Below are 17,018 nucleotides of genomic sequence, written 5' to 3'. Positions count from 1 at the left end.
GGCATGTATATATACTCTTGTGCACTTGATCATAATCAGTTACAAGAGCGCACTAAGGCCGCCCCAAGGCCTAAGGCGGCCTCCCACATACAGACCCCAGGTATGCAAATTCTTTAATGTCAACGCTAGGGATAGTTTGCCAACGCAGTTGCCTTATGCGATATCTGCCCCCTCAATGATGGGCCTAGTGCTTTCTTGTGCGTTGCTTGCTATTATTTGTTTTATCAGAGTGCATGACATTTGCATTGGGAGTTGTGGATTCCAAGGAAACCCTCTCTCCCTTTTGTACTTTTGTATTATGCTCCTGTAGTCTCATACTTAGGCACCTTCCCGTTTGTCCCACGTAACGCTGCCCACAGAAAAGAGGTGTGCTATTCACTACTCCCCCTGAGCATTTCGACGAAACCTTTTTTGTGAGCAATGTTGCATGAAATTGCTTGTCTGCTGACAGGGCTGGTTTTGGCACATAACTGAGATATCTCGTAGGGTGCGGGAAAACGACCGAAACTCCCACCCTTTGGCCTATTTCCTTTAGTTTATGCAAGATAGCGTGAATGTATGGGAAGACTGCTAGATTCCTGCGAACAGTATCACATAGGTGTAACTAAAGAAAATAGGCCAAAGGACTGCAGTCTTGGTCATTTCTTCCGCGCCCCGCAAGCTATCCAAGTTATGCCCCAAAACCAGCCCTGTCAGCAGACAATCAAAATCATGCAACATTGTGCACAGAAAGGGTTTCATCAAATGCTCAAGAGGAATAGTGTATAGCATACCTCCTTCCTGCAGGCAGCGTTACGTGGGACAAATGGGAAGTTCCCTAAACTTGAGACTACAGGAACATAATCGGAAAGTACAAAACGAGAAAGGAGGTTTCCTTGGAGTCCATTGCTCCCAATGCAAATGTCATCGACTGTTTGAAAAAACAGAAATAATAGCAAGCAGTGTGAAAGAAAACACTAGACTCATCATTGAGGCAGCGGCTATTGCAGAATGCAACAGCATTAACAAGCCATCCCTAAGCACTGACTGTTAAAGAATCTGAATATCTGGGGTCTGTATGCGGGAAGCCACCTTAGGCCTTGGTGCGCTTGTTTATTTGTGATGACCACGTTGACTTGCACGATTGTAACAGATTATGATCAAGTGTGCCAGAGTACATATACACACCTTTTTGTAATGAACACCGGTTGGAAGTTTACGCCTGTCCTTGTCGCCTTTTTAGTGTCCCGTGCCCAGTTTTGCGCAAGTCCTTTCCGCATAGACACTAGAAATTGGCTGACTAGAGGAAGGATTGGTTGAGACTTGGAATGACTGGCTGCTTGCAGAGGCCTTCGGCTTTGCCTGAAAAGTAAGAAACACCAATCAATTAAGGCTGTTCAATTATTTACCATCATCATCACTACTGTTACTCAGATAAACAATGATTTCGTATTCACAACTGTCACTACAAGTGCTCTTGTCAAAAGAAATGGTTCAGACTCAGCCATGTTGGTATATATTCATTCGTAGCCTTATAACATAAAAAGCTTCAGATAGAAAGGACCCAAGTCAATTTATGGTTTGCTTGGATGTCACGTGCACATTATGACATTCGGAGATTACATCTCCCATATTTAGGTAGAGCTGCCATGGCCACATACTGCAGACCACAGCTTTCAACTTTCACTGCTCCATTGCTCCATTAAACAACCTTGCAGATTTTACTGTTTCCCAAAACAATGAAGTACTCTTGAAACAAGCGCAAACCCTGCATGTTGTTTACTTCCGACCCAGAACAAGCAAGCCAAAGATATTGTCCAGCTGACAGGCTGGTAGAATAGCAACAATAGCAACAATACAAAAAACCATGCTTGCACCACAACTGTGTCACAACAGCTGTCAGCCCCTTTCGGATATGGTTTGTGTCACGGAAGAAGTATCAATGTGTAATAGTCTTTTTACTCAAGCAGTGAAAATTGAAAGTTACGGTCGTGAATGCATCAACATACCCTTCCCATCTTCATAAAAAATTATAATATTGCACTGTGTTCACCGAAAAATTTGCCCTTTTTTAAAGAAGCCTGCAATTATGCCTGGACCCCATACATGGCTCTGGCAGGCAGTACTGTTTATTCTGTCCGTTTCTTGACTTGCAATCCCATAACGAAACAAATAATGCAACATATTTTTCCAGATTGCATTGCTTCATGTGAATGTGCTTAATTTGGGAAATTTCCTAAATGAATCAAGCCTCTCCTAAAAAATTTTGAAGTAGAGTAATTCATTAACATGCCTAAACATGAGCACTTCCCGTGGATTTTGAGAGCCAATGAGGACAGAGCTATTTGCTCAAATTTCTACGACTCATGGCAACAGGATGGCCAAATTCCGTGCTGTTAGTAAATGCAAAGAAAAAAAACTTTAGTCAATTTATGCAATGTTTCTCTCCAAAATTTTTCTTCTTTATACCGTAGTGGGGATACTCTGTGGTAATTAGTTGGAATTAATGCTATTGGCCTGCAGTCTGGTACAAAATATTTTTAAAGCCGCAGCGACAACACTATTTCCTTCGGATCTATCCAAAATGCAGATTCGGTAAAATCCAGGGAAAATGCTTCTAACTTAACTAAACTGGTAATTCTATATTGTTTTTTGCAGAGACACCTTTTTTTTTCTTGGAAAACTAAGGTTAATTTCATTGTCGCCAGGCTCGGGCAGCAAAATAAATTTTTATAGTACCTTGCTGGTGAAGCAGCGCACAGACACGGACACAGTGAAGACAAACAGGAATAGACGACACTCGCTGCACTCGCAACTATTTTGTGTCGTCTATTCCTGTTTGTCTTCACTGTGTCCGTGTCTGTGCGCTGCTTCACCAGCAAGGTACTATGATCACTCACCAACTAGCCCAACTTTCCACGTTACTGAAAATAAATTTTTAAATCAAAATTAAAAGTGATCGCCAGGCATGTCCAGTTGAATTCATCTGAACATGCACTACTGTCTGCAGTACACATGTTGCCACTTTAAAGGCCTGCAAGAAGGCACCAGTTATATTTTCTAGGGCAAGAAGGCAATGAAGTATGTTACTTAAGGCAATTAGTCACAGGAGTCCTGGATCAGTAGAAGAAAATTTAAAGACTATAAATTGTTTAGAAGACTTAAGTCACATAAAGGTACCATCATTGCATTGTCCTAAAACTAACCTAAGAGACTGAAACCTGACATGATAAAAATGGAGCTTGAGAATGAAGGCTTGCTCAACAAGCAACAGAACGACAAAAAATGATATGCATGATAAATTTTTAAAAACGCGCTGATGAGGACGGTAAAGAACTAGGCACCATGACGAAATTTGTAAATATGCAAGCATAGGATGGAGTCAGTTGGCGCAAGCCATATATATTTACAGATTACTAGGAAAGGCGTTCGTCCCGCAGTGGACATAATGTATGTGAGAGCACTGTGCCCCTTCAATTATGCAGTCCCAGACTCTCCGCAAACCACCTGCGGCTTCTGGTCTGGCTTGCATTGACAGAAGGACACATCACAGTCATGTGATCCCGCTGCCTGGGACTGTCCAAGGTTTTGTTTGAAAGCACCGTGATTGGAAGTCGCTCTCCTGGCTGCTGTTGTCTGCTATTAGCTACTTAAATAAGGGGGTTTTACGTGCCAAATCCACTTTCTGATTACGAGGCAAGCTGTAGTAGAGGACTCCGGAAATTTCGACCACCTGGGGTTCGTTAACATGCACCTAGATCCAAGTACATGGGTGTTTTCATATTTTGCCCCCATTGATATGCGGCCACCGTGGACGGGATTCAATCCCGTGACCTCGTGCTTTTAGCTTCTTGTAGATAGCGCCCTACCCAGCAAATTCAGTAGCGTGGTCATCAAAATGGTGCAGTCTTAGAGGCCATGTCGCCAACACAACCATAAAGCTTGCATAATGGAATCGCAGCCTGAGCACATTGAACATGTTAACAAAGCTCAGTTTACATCGTGCTCTCGCTCTTCAGGCCCCTTAACCGCTGTATTTAAGCCAGCTCATTCATTTCCTGTAAAATTTAAGCGTCAGTGCCACACAAAAATAAGCAAAAACACGGTTGTGCCACATCACTGTTCACCCACAAAGCACAGGCCGATATCCTCAAAGCTTGTGAAACCGTCTACTGAAGGCCTGACGTGTGTCTAGGACAGAGCGCATCTACACTGTCTACTAATCCTGCACATCCAAAAGCAAAATTTCGAATTTGGGTAACAGAAGGAATCAGCACACATGTCAACAGCAATCGGTGAAGCTCTGATTATACAGGTTGTCCCATGTAACTTGAGCCAAACAATAAAAATATGCAAATGTGACGTAGCTCGACAGAACCAAGGTAACAGTTTGCTGTCACTTGGAGATACTTAGATATTTTTCATTCCACCACAATAAATATTTTATCTTCGTTAATTAATCAACTTTTCAAATATTATAATTAGATTAGAAGTGTCCATGAGAAAATTGTAGAGCAACATGAAAAGCTCCCCATACAGCTTTCTGTTGTTCGAGACATGCTGCGTAGAAGTGTTTTTTCGAGAAAGAAGCTTGCGAATACACGCAAAGTGCTGCGAATGGACAGTCACGCAACAATTTAGTGTGTATTTGCAGGCTTCTTTCACGCTAGGAAAAACACTTTTATGTAGCATGTATTAATCATAATATTTGAGAAGTTGATTAATTACAGAGTACTAATGATTTAATCTGGCAAAATAAAAAAAAATGAGTATCTCGAAGCGAGGGCAAACAACATTACCTTGGTTCTGTCCATTTGCGTGGCATTTGCATATTTTAAATGTTTGGCTCAAGTTACGTGAAACACCCTGTATGCCACGCCAGCTACCAGCATTAAATATCTACATGCAATATGATATGTTTCCTCGTCCACCAGTTTCACTCATCTGAACAGCGAAATTTACCTGTTTACTATGCATATAGCAATGAGCATGACAGATTTCACGAAACACATCAAGAAAAGCAAGCATTTGCACCTGATCACTGTGCTTTGCCTTAAAAAAACACAAGGACTAAGGTTGCAGCAATTAGACCACTCATGAAAACCTCGCATTATGGCACACAAAGCATCGATTTAACGGAAGCGATAGCTGAGTGCATGATATTTTCTGTCTGGAACGCGCAAAGTACACATAAACACACAGCCTCTTTTAAAACATGGCGTCAAGCCCGCATGCATCTTTATAAGACAGCCGCCGTCTGGTAGCTACTTGCATATGTCTGAACAAATATCTGCTGACAGCTCTGAGAGTCCGCAGAGTCTGTGACTTCTGGTAAAACGAATGTGATACTGGCTGCCCTCAGACTGGTGGATGGGGCTTCCTAAGCTGATTGAGAAAATCGAATGCGGGACAGCAGTGCTAAGCAGTCCAGGACTGTCAAGGACTGATAATCGAAGAGGCCCACTAATGCTTTGTGTTCCTATCCTATGTAATCTCTTCATACTGATCAGCTCAAGCTGCATGGCAAAGAAGTCTCTTGTTAGTGCTCTGAAGACAAGCCTCTTGCCCAAACATTGGCTATAGAGACGACCATCGTTCGACAACTGTTGATCTGTTCATAGAAGTGAGAATTCCGCGACAAACTTTTCAATGAAGTAAGCAATATGATGATGAACTTGTTTCACAAAACTTCATAAGTACACCTGACCTTTGACTCACTTTTGCATGTAAGTAAATATTAAGAAATTGTCGCTGCGAACAGTTGTCCCCGACTGCTGTACACTTGTGATAAAAAATTAACCGTATTTGAAAGTTTGTATAATTAGCCAGGAGAGCCACACTTGCTGGATGGCTCATCGTTTAATTTGGGAAAAAATTCAGCAGTGAGCAGCAATTGGATCACTAATGACCTTGAACATCTTTTATAATTATTAATTTGTAAACACCTGTTGTCGAACAGCCCACCTACTGAAGTTTTGAACACATTGTACACAATTATAGCACATACAACACGAAATAAGAACTGTAATAGACCTTACCAAATACAATATTAGTGTGGCGGCAGGTCAAATGGCTCCTTGCAATGCTTGCGCCCTTCCTGGGAGAACAAAACGACATTAGGCTTACACTGACAGCACCAAACCACATAATTTAAGTTGAAAACAAGTGCCCCAGAACAAAGGAAGTTCTAATTAGATATGGTCAACCTGCTTAACCATGTCACAGACATTGAATGACAGAATGTACTTTTATGGAGCCTCAACTCCATGAAATACATGCTAATACAAACATGCTAGTACACAGAATCAAATTAGATGCATGAAAATTCTCAGTAAACTTTTATTTCCTAACAACCACAAGTTGCTCTTTGTGAAGTGCAACAAGTGAGTGTCTAACCTACACTAAGAAAGTGGAAAATTCGGGATCCTTTCTGGTGAATAACTAACCATATCTCTACCGGTACCCAGCAATACAAAGGTGAATTGTAAGTATTATATTGATTAAAGAAACAGTTCAGTGCTACCAAGCAAGTACAATAAATAAATTATTTCAAACTCATCTTCATGTCAGGCTAATCAAGTTAATTTTCTTTAGATCACATGAGAGAATGGTTCGAAAAAAATATTGGAATCTGTCAACAATGTTGAAGCAATTTTATGACGGCCTGCAGATAGCAGTTGTTGAAATAAGACCTGGGGCAGGGGGAGAAAAGACAAAGAAGTGTGATAAAACAAAATGGGGCCTGTGCTGTGCAGCTACTAAATGCAGTTTTATTAAATTATGATGTGTAAAACAGCAGATGTAAGAGATGCGAGACCCTCAGGTGGTATTTTGCAATGTTATGGGAAATTGTTTCAAGGAGCATAACTCCTTAACCCTTCGAGGGTCAATGACGTAAATATACCGCATTGCAGAGTACAAAAATGGTCGATGCCGTATATTTACGGCGCTGTCTGTAGGTTTAAAAAGCGCGACAATTTCCTAACCTTGTCTTTTCTGTCATGTGCTGCCATTATGTGGAAATACAGGGAATTTATTTTGCACGCCTCGCTCTCTCAGTTTTCGTTGCATGGTTTGTTTTAGCGCTAGTTTGCTCCTGCGCATCTATGTACGACCGCTAGCGCATTGGCGTGCGCGCGGGCGGGTGGCGGTTTGGGTTTTGTTTTCGCAGGCCGTTTCGGCTTCTTGCGCTTGCAAAACTGATGGCTATCTCGTTACTAATCGCTCCAAAGGCTACTGATTGTTTCTCGCTCATTTAGTGCTCGCAGGGGTGCGCATAGGAAGGATGCTGCCGTGCATGCGCTTCTGTTGCTCCTTTTTTTTTTTTTTTGAGACTCGCGAAAACTAATTGCATCTGGTTGGCGATAAGATGAAGATTAGTGGAAGTTTGTCACACGTTTTGCTTTTTTGATGGGCACACAACCGCACAGTTTTCTTGAGTGCGTGCACCTACACAGTTCGATTATGCTATGGATGTACTATCATAAGCAATATGAAAGGGAACACAGGAACACATGGCAAACAGCCTTGAAACAGACTCGGAGCGATACACAGATGGCGCTGTGAAAAATGAAGGGGGAAAGGAGAGCGCTCTTCCACTAACTGTTGGCACTCCCACCATGCTGGCATTTCTACAAAGGAGCAGCTTACGTCATGGATCGTCCGACAGCCGATAAGACGGTGATCGTCGCCAGTGACTTCGATTCACTTTCTTTTCTTTCATTCTCTTTTTTTTGTTCGTGCAACCGCTTGATAGTACCCCGAGAAAAAGTTTGCCCTGTATTTCAAATCAATTCTTTATTTGAATCGACGCACTCCGTTGTCAGGGGCACCTCGAACAGCAGCGACGCTCGAACCAATGACGACAGAGGAATAGAATAAAGAAAAATTAAAAAAAAAGAGCATTGACAAACTGTCTCTCGTGCAACTGTTGCACGAAGTTTGTTCAGAAAAAATTCACGTCGCACACTGCAGTGGCCCACGCAGAGCAGTCAACTCTGAATTTGTAGCCTCAAGATGCCTCGAGTGCCTCTTAAAGACAGGAAGATATAATAGAAATGTCTAAAAGAGGTTATACGCAGTGCAATATTGCTCTCGTGACAAGCCGCCCATTGAAAATGGTCAACCGGATTATCCAGGCTTACAGAGACGAAGGACGCATAAACGATGCACCGCACCGCACACGACCTCGATCAACAACGAACGACTAAGACCTTTGCATCGTGGCTGCCGTCAGCAACAAGCCATTTCAAAGTGCAAAAGACGTTCGAGGTGCTCTTGGCTTGAACAACTTGAGCGACAGCACGGTACGACGAAGGCTTAGAGAAGCAGGACTGCAAAGTCGCATCGCCGCGCAGAAACCTCTGCTCACCGCAGCCAACAAAGCGGCTCGCCTGAGGTTCGCTACTGAACACCGCAGCTGGAGTGAGAGTAGGTAGAAGTATGTAGTTTTCTCTGATGAGTTCACGTTCTCGAGCCGCTGGGACCAACGAAAGAGAGTGTGGTGGACTGCAAACACACACTTTAGTCCACAGAATATACAGGAGGTGGCCGCCAGTGGACACGTGTCTGTGAACGTCTGGGGGGCGATTTCCCACACAGGCCTAGGCCCACTGGTGAGAATTGATGGGAGGTTCACCAGTGCTGCGTATTGCACTCTGCTCGAGCACCAGATGATCCCCTATGTGTTGAACAGGCCGCACCAGGATGGGTGTTATTTTTTCCATCAGGACTTGTCTCCCGTTCACACATCGAAGGACGTGGCAGGCCTTTTAGAAGAGTGAGGGGTAATGCAACTTCAGTGGTGTGCGAAGGGTGCCGACATGAACATTATAGAGCACGTTTGGGGCCGTATGAAAGTGAACCTTTCAAAGAGCTCACTAGAACTGGCGAACTCCAACCAACTATGGGAAGCAATAGAACATGAGTGGAAGCCCGCCTTCAGCGTGATACCGCATTCATCGAGGCTGTCTACGCGTCTTTGCCTCAAAAAATGGAGGCCATCGTTAAGCCGACGGTGGCATGAGGCGTTATTAGGCCACCAACGAACAAAGCAAAGGACGAGGATAAGCTGCGATAACGCTATTGCCTTATTTCATTTGCTTCAATATCTCTTTATTATTCGGCAAGCGCCAATAAACTTATTTTGAACTCATCCTTAAAGACAATTTTTTCCCGGTTTAGAAGATTTGCCATAAATCGATATCAAAGTCCGGAACAGTGCTATCTTTTGTACTGATTCGACGCAAAAGGTTACCAGTGACGCAATATCGAACAGTGTTATCACTGTCTGCTGGTCATGTGAAATTCCGCACTTTGCAGACGCATGGCGGGAGTGCGAACAGTTGTTAGAACAGCATCCCCCTTTCCACTTTGTTTCTGATGGTGGCCGCTGCGTATCACCAATATAGCTGGGTCTGAGGGTGTTTTCTACGCGTTCCTGTGTTCCCTTAGATATTGCTCATAATAGTATGTATTAGTGTAAGAGCAGGAACATTTGAGTCTTGCAAAGTATTCTCGTGTGCACATTTTCAAAGCCTTGAACTATAACAATGTAACAAATTTTTTACTCTTATAGGTTTATTTCCTTTTTTATTATTGTTACTCATGAATAAAGAGTACATATAGTATACCAATGCAAAATAATTTTTTTCTGGCTTTACGGACACCCTAGAAAAATTACGGTAAATTTTTTTCGAAATAAGTCCCTAAGAATTGGAATCTGCAATAAAAAAAATCGACCCTGGGCGGTCGAATATGGCGAAAAAGATCGACCCTCAAAGGGTTAATTATATTCATGTAATCTTTAGAAACGGATGGCATAAAGGACATACTTGTTGACAGTTTCATAGCGAGTCATGAACACGATGCACGCGGGAGTTAAGCATATTTAAAGAATGCTCTAGAAACTTGCAAAAAGCAAGTTTCTATAACGTCTCACAACACCGAGCTTCACCTACAAGTGTTGTAACATTTCCTTGCAACGTGCAGCACTGTTTTCCCAGACAGTTTGAATCACTGTGTCACAAGCTCTGGAAACAAAAGTGCATACATAAGCGCTAAACAAGCACATATGATGCCCTACCCCTACTGCACAGACACATTTATCTACACCAACACATGTAGATGGGTTATGTCATCCATCTGGTAGCTTCTGATCATGTTCCAAAGCATGAATCTCATAACTGCAAATTCTATAAGAATGTGACACCGACTGATTACTTGGGGACAACATGAAAAGACAGAAGGCCAAACAACACGAGCGCAGGCTAAGACTTTTGGTTAATTGCGCGCGCGCGTGCGCGCACACACAAACACGCACACACACACACACACAAAAACAAATATTAGGCCTATTTGTACTGCCTAGTTGCAGCTGCAGGACAGCGGGATGTTGTAAACAACCACACAGTTGAACTGCTGCATGTGCCTCTTGCTACACTTTGCGTCAAGGCCTGGTATGATTCACCTTTTTGAACCCAGATTTTGAGACTATGGCTGACCTCTTGAATGTGATCTAACAGTGGTCACACCACTGTAGGCCAATGTTAGACCTAGGTATAGAAGTTCTCCTCGACTTGTTGAGGATGCTATTTCGTGCTTCTGTGACAGAGCTTCACAGCCGAACAGTGCGCTGATGCGAAAGGCAGAATTCCCTCCTTAAAAGACGGGGCATAGATGCAGTGCACATGACACTCACCAAAGAAAACAATGAGGTCAAGAAATGGAACATCACTGTCTAGTGGTAGTTTTCCAGTAGAACACGTTGTGGGGCCACTTGGTGAAGGGCTTTCAGAAGATGAAGCGCCAACAGAGACAACACAGTAAGAAAGAACAAAGACAGGACAAGGTGCTACTTGCAACTGTTTATTGAGGTCAAAAGCAACTGAATATATAGCCATGGGGAGAAGGGGAAGAAAAAAACAGAAGCATTGCTTGTGTGAAGGTGCACGCGCGAGAACACAGAAGATGAAGGGAATCATAAGATTAGCCAAAATCTAAAACTTATCTAAAAACATGCATTCATTTGTGTAAATATTCAGACACAGGCATGCTGACACAGGCATCCCCTCTATTCTTAATCTGGTTGGCCTCCAACAGTTCACGTGCCACAGTGTATTTGCTTTTAAGAACGATCGTTGTATCCTGAAGCCTTGCTTCACATACTTGCTTATTCTCATTCCTGCAGGCCTTGCAATGAAGTGGCAAGTTTGAGCCATAACTATTTTTCAGCGAAAGCTTGTGCTCCCGCAGGTGTTCGCCGATACATCAGCCAGTTTGTCTGATATACTCTTTCCCACACTTCCACGGTATACGACCGCTTCTTCACACTTCACAAAAGGATTTGTATGTTAAATAGAACACTCTACTTTTAGAGTCATGAGATCCAATCAGGCGGCACGAAGTAGCAAGCTTTTGGGGCACAGCAAAAACTACAGGAATTTCATATTTAGCGGCGACGTGTTTAAGATTACGCGCCACTTCATGAGAATATGGTATCACCACTGGATACGGCAGAAATTCCTTGCGGGCACAAGGTCGGTATACCGACCCTGCAATTAATTGTTGCAGTATAAGTCTATGCACTCCAAGACTGTTAAACGTGCGATTGCCACTATGTGCCTTGAATTTACCCTTAAAGAATTGTGCTGTCATAAGGCACACAAAACCTTTGATGAACAGAATTTGAAGTTGAAGAAAGCTGCCTTTCCTTGTTTGGTTTTGAGCAAAGTTTCAGAGGCGGCGTTGAAAAAGGTGCAAAAAGAAAGAAACTGAAGCAGTGAAGAAGGTCAAACATTGGAAAAGAAAGCGAAACCAGTGGTGATACCGTATTCTCACAAAGCAGCGCATAATATTAAACATGTCATCGTGAAATACAAAATTCCTGTGGTTTCTTCTGAGCCCCAAAAACTTGCTACTTTGTGCCCTCTGATTGGATATGATGACTAAGAAAGTAGAGTGTTCTAGTAAACACACAAACCCTTTTGTGAAGTACAGAGAAGGGGTCGTATACTGCATACCGCTGAAGTGTGGGAAGGAGTAAACTGGCCAAACTGGCCAATGTATTAATGAACGCCTGCAGGAGCACAAGCTTTCACTCAAAAATGGTTATGGCTCAAACTTGCTGCTTCATTGCAAGGCATGTGAGAATAAGAATAAGCAAGTACGTGAAGCAAGGCTTCCTGATACAACAAACATGTTTAAAAGCAATGACACTTTGGCACGTGAACTTTTGGAGACCAGCCAGACTAAGAGGGAACGCCTGTGTCGACACCCCGTCTCCGACTATTTACAGAAATGAACGCATGTTTTTAGATAAATTTTTGATTTTGGTTAATCTTCTGATTCCCTTCATATAAATCTTCCATATTTTTGCACATGCGCACTCACATAATCAGTGCTTCTTTTTTTTTTTCTTCCCCCTCTCCCCATGGCTATATATTCAGTGCTTTTGACCTCAATAAACAGTTGCAAGTAGCACCTTGTCCTGTCTTTGTTCTTTCTGACTGTGCTGTCTCTGTTGGCACTTCATCTATTGAAATGTAGTTTTCCCCCTTCCATGAGCTCATCTAGCACTGTAGAGAAGACAGAAAACAAATCACTCAACCCATTTAGTAGCCTTACTTCACGTCATATAGGGTAGAAAGTTTCCAATGAAGCAGAATACCTCTACTACGCTGGTTCTTACAGCAGCTAGTGTTTTACGACTAGCTGACAGTGTTCTCGGCAGTGAAAAGTCGCAATTAAAGTGGTTGAGCAACTTTTTAATGTCTCCTACAAAGTGCCACACATGTTCAAGTAAGCAAAACTACTACTGAAAGGCAAGCTCCACTATCTGGGCCTGAAGATTTTTTGTGGTGAGCATCGAGCTGGAGCTATTCCCTGCACTCAAAGGTGTTTTCAACTTTTCTGTTGGTGCACCTGAACACTGAAGCATGTTGTTGATACAGGAACACCAGAGAGCACATTTAACACTTGGTACCACCCCGACGTGGAGGGGAGCTTCCATAACCAAGTACAATGTTTGCTTTTAACAGTGCGTTCGCACTGCCTTTTAGCAAGCATTGCCAAGAAGCATTTAATGGAGTTGAACGTAGCTGACGTCTCAGGTCAGACAACTTCGAGAAAGCCAAGGCCTATGACTGTTATGCAATCTGTACACAAAGGCAACCATCAATTCAAGCAAATTGCTCAGAGAGTTGAAACTACCTTTTTATTTTCAGTGCCAAGCAATCTGGGCACGTACAAAATGTTAACCGGACCAGGGCAACACGTAAAGTTTACATAAAAAAGAATGTGCTGGAGTTCATAGGTACTACGGTTGGTGCTATTTACAATATCCCACTGTCCTGCAGCCGCAATTATGTAGGACAAACCGGCCGACGACTCAAGGATTATCTTACAAAACATGCACAGACCCTTGACACAACATGGGGGAGCAACATAGCTATTGATGCTGCTTTGTGCAGTTGTACACCAAATTTTTAGCAGTGAAGTATCTTCATGACACATTTTCATAGCAGACATAACTTTCAGAATAGCTCCCACTATGCTAGCGTGCCATCATTTAACCTGCTTGGCATATTGAAGTATTCAGATCAACCTGCCGAACGTTCTGAATTGGGCTGCTTGGTGCATGTTTAGAACGGAACCGAACAGGGCTACAGACAGGACAAAGGGAATATGTTGCTGTGTACAACGCTGTCACTTCATACTGGCAGTAGCACTGTTTGTTCCCTTTTAAATATTCATATCTTTTGGTCGCCTGACCACGCAACGCAGCTGCGAGCTCAGGCTATAATTTTACATTGTTACATTGCCTTCCAATGTTGCACTTAATTACATCATCGCATACTCACCTGTTATAGTTAGCTCGACACTAGCTCACAGTGAGCTTATTCGTGGCTAATCTTAGTTACCCTGGAGCCCATGCATGACAGTGCTAACGATCAGTGTGCAGTGTTGTTGCATACTCATTAAGCCAACACTAGACAAACAGTTATTTTATTGGTGCATGTTTTATCTGTTGCCTCAAATCTTTAACTCTGGCGCTATAAGTGTTTTTTAAACACCACTCATATGTGCAACCAAGTCAGGTACGAAACAATATCCCTTTCAAGTCGACGTGCTCATACTAAACCAATTTGTTGCCACAGGAAAACAAATCATCAATTATTCTTGAATACATCTGCAAAAATTACTCTACTTGCATAGGCCTCGTCATTCCACCAACATTTGCAGTCACTGTCTATTAAGACTGCATATGCAAGACAGATATACAATAGAATGGCACAGCTTACCAGAACAAAGAGCACCACTAGACAGACTGCTGTGGCACACTTTCTCAGGCCCGCTGGCTGAGAAACTGAGCACAAACCGGCACACAGACATCCTTCACTGGTGCAATAGCTGCAATTGAAGCAAATATTATCAGGTATTTTCAGACCGGTCGTCCACAGTAAAGCAAAAACATTTTCATATACAAATACTCTTGCACATAAGCTTGTCACCGAATTACCGATTGCTGTGGTATTGTTTGGTGTCTTCAATTGTATCGTTCAACTCATTTAAAAAAAGACTTCATGAAGCACCTTCTATTCGGCAAAACAGCAGACATTTTGCTCTACATAACTCACAACATGTATTTTAGAATAATTATTGTACTGATGCCTATATGCTGAAAATTAGTCTACGCAACTAGAGACAGTCAGTATTAGAACCAGCCTTTAACATCAGTGTTGACACATCTTTTGATTTTTTTATACCAGTTTGGAACATTTGTAATTTTGGTTGTCCATTACACACTTTTGGGCACCGCTATTCTGTGTCAGGGTTACCTTAAAAATTACTTATCACATGCACTTGCTTTACAATAACGGCCGCAGATAGGCAAAATTTACGTGGCAATCCACTCCCAGATTACGTTAAATGCTGACGTATTGCGTCAGAACGTTGATAGTCAGCCTGGTAGCTGTCTGAAGTAAAAACAAAACAAAAACAAAAATTCGCGAATAATCTGATGCCGATTACCAGCTAGCAAAATAATCAATTTCTTCTCCAGCGACCCTTAATGGGTATCACGCGGACACTTTCAAGTGCGATCGCGCACGATTGCTCGGGCTCGATCCTGTCTTTGTGTTCCAAGGCACCGTGTTACACCAGTGTTACCTAACACTGCAGATCGCACGAGGTTACGGCAGCAAACACGCTACACCGTCCATTCATTGTGATGTAGGGGCATCGCATGCAACATGCTCTATGAGGTCTTCATACACAAGCAGACTTTCAATTCCAGAAGCAGTCTTATGAACACAGCGATTATGCACGCCAAGCACACTGCGTCCTAAGCTTAAGGAAAAATAGAATTTCGCTGTGATGCAATGCGTTGCCGAATACGGCTAATATAGTGTTACACCGCGCCGTGAGAGATTGATAAGGGGAACAGTAACTTCACTTTATTTTGGAATGCCAAGAACACATCACAACACATTGCAAAACTGGAATGCCAACGTCAGTAAACCAGCTGCCACATACAGCCGATAACGAACTGCTACAGACGACATCGTCGCTGATGTTGCCTACGCGCCTCAATGTACTCTATATGCAATCAGCACAACAAACGCTACACCATTTATCACAGTCTCGCAATGCCGCGGCTTTATCAATCCTCATGGCCAAGCGGGAATGTCGTTACAGGGCATTGACAGGGCATGCTCACACAACACAGTTGAGCCCGTCACCGGCCATCGCGGTGCATTTCGCACGCGCGACGTGCACCAACAACAAAAAAGGACACTTAAATCACTTACTTGCGTAGCACTCCATCGTCGATTCCTTCTTATTCTCTCAGTGAAATCCCAAATGCGACAGGTATACCACCACCGCACACCGCCATTTCCAGCCGCTGTCCACTCTGTACTGTTGAGGCGGAGAAATGCAACCCGTCGTGCAGAAGCGATGAAGGGTGGTAAGCAGCGCCACCACTAAAACCTCTCCCGTTTGTGCGTGCGTACTACGATTCGCCTATGAATAATGTTCAAGCAGCGTTACCTATAGTGATATTATGTAACTGTTGGTAAACGTGGGCGGTGTCTTTTCTTTATATTCGTTGCGTGTTGATTTTTCGCTCTTAACATGCTCAGTTTCCCTCCTCATGAAATTACGGACGGTTCTCCGTATTTCAAAAAACAGAGCTCACGTCCGTTTTTTTACGTAGAATTCCGCCGTTTTTCATGAAACTGAACGGTCTACGTAATTTTTACGGCAGGTTTGACCGTAAAATTACGGAAATTTTTTACAGTGTGTCCACATGCCACGATTAACAGCCCTTGTATTCAAGGGCTCTCTCTAAGCTCTAGTGCCACTGTTATGTTTTTTTACATCACGTGTTTATAACGAAACCCAATTGCCATAGACCACATCACTAACTAATCAGTGTCATTATTTCAGTACCTATATGTTTTATGTCACTTACAGCGAGCTTATTTTAGGTCATTTTACAGCCATGTCACATCTACCATAAGGAACTCATTGTCCATCCCATCCGCAATACATCGTGACTAAAGCGTGCCATGTGCCATGGCACGCTTTGTGTCATGGCACACTTTCCACTGTGTCAACTACGTAAAGCGAAGCATTACGTAGACGATACAGCAGAACAGCAACCCAGCAAAACAGCAAAACATGCGGCAACACTGCGATACAGCAAAAGAAAACAATATGTTAAGCAGAATCAACTCCAGCTGACTTCTACAGAAATTTCTTCTTTTGCTGTATTTGTTCGTAGTATTTGTAAGAAATTGGAAAGGACTTGCTTAAGTAGGGGCCCGGGGCCGCTGAATGTGCGATAAAAGTAAAACTGATAGCCGAAACGTTTAGAACGAGGAAGATGGCAATCGAGAGCGAACGTGGGTAGCTGATGTTCTACATATAATTGAGATTAAGAGGAATGAATGTGGTCGTGAATGTAATGTGTAGAATTGATAACTGGTGGTTTACGAGAGTGATAGAACGGGTGCCAAGTGCAGCCGGGTATGCCA

The 17,018-nt window shown here is 42.9% G+C and overlaps 2 long non-coding RNA genes across 2 annotated transcripts in view; both read right to left on the bottom strand.

The window, feature by feature from the left end:
- The window catches only part of LOC135920371 (uncharacterized), a 55,991-nt gene that overhangs the window by 17,515 nt on the left and 21,458 nt on the right, over positions 1–17,018 (bottom strand). The window lies entirely within an intron of this gene.
- On the bottom strand, positions 613–15,879 carry LOC135920370 (uncharacterized). Its single transcript, XR_010570236.2, has 4 exons — positions 15,789–15,879; positions 14,280–14,388; positions 6,018–6,076; positions 613–1,341 (listed from the first exon to the last, which is right to left on the bottom strand). It is a non-coding gene; the product is annotated as an uncharacterized lncRNA (long non-coding RNA).

Source organism: Dermacentor albipictus, unplaced genomic scaffold (genome assembly GCF_038994185.2).
Source record: "Dermacentor albipictus isolate Rhodes 1998 colony unplaced genomic scaffold, USDA_Dalb.pri_finalv2 scaffold_13, whole genome shotgun sequence".
NCBI lineage: Eukaryota > Metazoa > Arthropoda > Arachnida > Ixodida > Ixodidae > Dermacentor > Dermacentor albipictus.
The sequence above is the reverse complement of the archived record's forward strand: the minus strand, read 5'-3'. Positions and strand labels throughout refer to the sequence as shown.